The sequence below is a fragment of the Propithecus coquereli genome, unplaced genomic scaffold (genome assembly GCF_000956105.1).
Source record: "Propithecus coquereli isolate 6110/MARCELLA unplaced genomic scaffold, Pcoq_1.0 Scaffold422, whole genome shotgun sequence".
NCBI lineage: Eukaryota > Metazoa > Chordata > Mammalia > Primates > Indriidae > Propithecus > Propithecus coquereli.
The window spans coordinates 525,959-529,387 of record NW_012149975.1 but is presented as its reverse complement, the minus strand read 5'-3'; the positions used below and the strand labels follow the sequence as shown (position 1 = coordinate 529,387).

General features: G+C 44.4%; 1 pseudogene; it reads left to right on the top strand.

Annotated features, from left to right (window-relative positions):
• Positions 1 to 2,092: 2,092 nt before the first annotated feature.
• On the top strand, positions 2,093 to 2,579 carry LOC105817742 (annotated as a pseudogene).
• Positions 2,580 to 3,429: the final 850 nt, after the last annotated feature.

Genomic DNA, 3,429 nt, shown 5'->3' with positions numbered 1-3,429 from the left:
AGCACATGAATGGCAGGGGAGGATGCACTAAAATGGGGACTATGGGCAGTCTGTCATCTTTGGATTTCATGAGCCAAACAAGCAATAGGTACAAATGGCAGTTCCAAGGAGGCATGCATGGCACTGGTACATGGAAGGCACCAAATAAATTTCATAAATGAATAAATACATAATTTAATGAATAAAGTTAACCAGCATAGGTAGGAGGTGAAGAGGATGGGAGACAAATGTGGAAGGGAATGGTGACACAAAGAGTGCTTGTATGGAAGGCAGAAAACCTACTTAGCAATAATTATTATTAGTAATAATTATCTTTAGTAGTAATTATGACCACAGTCTGCTTTCCAGGCCCATTTGCTACTTTTCCCTGCTGCAACCATTCCCCAGACAGGCGCACACACACACACACACATACACACACACACACACACACACACACACTCTATATTAGTCAGGGCTCTCCAGACATGAAGAACCAGTAGGATAGATACATATCTAGAAAGAGATTTATTATATGTTATTGGCTTACAAAATTATGGGGGCTGAGAAGTCTGAGAAGTCCCATTATCTGCCCTCTGTAAGCTGGAGATCCAAGAAGGCTGATCATGTAGTTCAAAGGTCTGAGAACCAAAGAGCTGATATAGATTTCAGTCTGAGTCTGAAGGCCTGAGAATCAGGAATGCAGAGGGCAGGCGATCAACTTCCCAGCTCAAGTAGTCATGCAGAGAGAGAATGAATCCTCCCTTTCTCTACCTTTTTGTTCTATTCAGACCCTTGATAGATTGGATGATGCCTACCCACATTGAAGAGGGCAATCCACTTTACTTAGGCTACCAATTCAAATGTTAGTCTCTTCTGGAAACACCCTGACAGTTACATCTAGAACTAATGTTTAACCAGATGTTTGAGTATCCCAGGATCCAGTCAAGTTGACACATAAAGTTAACTATCACACACACACACACACACACACACACACACACACACACACACACACCTCCACCACTGTTCATGCTGTTTCCTTTTGCTCCAAGCAAGCCAAGTGCCCAATCCTATCTCCCTGCACAAAGAAGCAGCTCCCTCCCCACCATCCTTCATTACCGGTTAAACTCCTAGTGATCTTCAGAACCCAGCTGAAATGCCTTCTCCTGAACACTTTCCAGGCACCAACTCACTCACTTCCCTTCTCCCCTACTCCTAGCTCATAATTTTCTCTTCTGTGTTCCCATAGCACTATGTGCTCATCCTCGTTTTAGAACTTGACACTTGTGTCATCATTGTCCAGATGTCTGTATTCCCCTCTGGACCATGAACTAGAGCAAGCCATTGGCCTTAGGTACCTGTGAGTTCATAGCCACTAGCACAACTCCTAGCCACGGTAAGATCCTCAATCCGTGCCCAGTGAATGGGGTGGGGAATCTGTGGCTTTGGGGCCACATGTAGCCTTCTGGATCCTGGAGTGTAGCCTTTGGACTGAATCCAAATTTTACAGAACAAATCCTTTTAATAAAGGGATTTTTTTTTCTTTGACATGTGGATTTGGTCGAGGGGCCACACTTGAGGATCTGGAGGGCCACCTGTGGCCTTGAGGCTACAGCTTCCTCCACGATGCTATTAATATTGCTAGGTGGTGGTGGTTTCTTTGAGGAGTCAATGCTGTTTAAAGTGAACGAAGAATTAGTCTCTTTGAATAATCTGCATGGAACAACTACAGAGAATATTTTCAAAGAAATTGAAAAAACACTAATTTAGCATAACCTGAAGTGGAATCTGCTGGGTTACAGTGGATGGTGGTAAAAAGCAATGTATGGCACAGAAAAAGAGTTAATAAACAAATATACGAAACTTTCGAAAATATCAAGTATTCAGCCAGACATTCTTCGCTGAGAATCGCCGCGGTTTCCTGCTTCTGCAGTGCTTGGACCGAACCGGCGCTCTGACGCCAACCTGGGCAGGCCGCTCAGAGCCGCCCTCCGCCGCCTCCTCACCGCGCTCTCAGACCGCCCCGAGGTCCCCGCCCCTGCTCCAGCGCCTGGCAGCCGCTGCCGCCTCTCCTCGGCCGCCGCCGTGACGACCGCGTCCGCCTCGCGGGTGCGCCATCCACCGCAGCATCACCCTGGAGCTCTGCGCCTCCTGCGTCTACCTGTCCGTGTCTTATTACTTCGACCGCGACGATGTGGCTTTGAAGAATTTTGCCAAATACTTTCTTCACCAATCTCATGAGGAGAGGGAACGTGCTGAGAAACTGATGAAGCTGCAGAACCAATGAGGTGGCCGAATCTTCCTTCAGGACATCCAGAAGCCAGACCATGATTACTGGAAGAGTAGGCTATATGCCATGAAGTGCGTGTTACACTTGGAAACAAAGTATCAATCAGTCACTACTGGAACTGTACACACTGGAGGCCACTGACGAAAATGACCGTCACTTGTGTGACTTCCTTGAGACACATTACCTGAATGAGCAGGTGAAATCCTTGAAAGAATTGGGTAACCACGTAACCGACCCGCACAAGATGGGAGGGCCTGAGGCTGGCATAGTGGAGTATCTCCTTGCCGAGCACACCCTGGGAGACTGATAATAAGAGCTTAGCCTTAGGCTAACTTCCCCATAGCCACGGGGTGACTTCCGTTGTCCCCCAGGCAGCGCATGTATGTTGGAGTTTCCTTTACCTTTTCTGTAAGTTGTACCAAAACATCCACTTAAGTTCTTTCATTCGTACCATTGCTTCCAATAAAGAAATTTGGTACCTCCTCAAAACGAAAATATTTAACTCCTACAGTTATTTACCATATTATTCATCAGCAGTTACATTGCAGAAAATATTTTAATCTCTCACGTGCTATTGAGCCAGTACTCATGAACTTAACCATTGCAGTTCTGTGAACTTTTGTCACAGATAGAAGCTGAATACCCCAATTTGCCCTTCCATACAGCAATTCTGTGACTACACAGTGATACAGGGGTTTTTGTTTTTTGTATGATTTTTGATCTCAGGACTGAGACTGAATTATTTTTGATCAAGAAAAATCTGTCTCAACTATCATTATTGAACACTAAATGGCTTTGGAAATTAGCTGTTGTTATAAGTTTGATAATGCTTCCTGATGAATTCAACCTAAAATTACAAGGCTAACAGTGCTTACGTATGAAACTTATACTGTGGTAAAGTCGTTTCAATGGCAGCTATTTAATAACATTGTTTGAATCAAAGTCATGTTAGGCTGCTTTATGTGCTTCCCATGCTGTCAAAAGATAAAACAAGAAGAGTCTCCATTCTTACACAAATGTGCAGTGGATACATTATCTGAGCTCTGACTAAAGTTCTACCAGCTTTTTTCCCAGAACTCTATGCAATTGCAAAGGAAATGTTCACATTTCAAACTCACTTAATTGTGCATTTGAGGACCTTCCACCTAAAGTTTAAC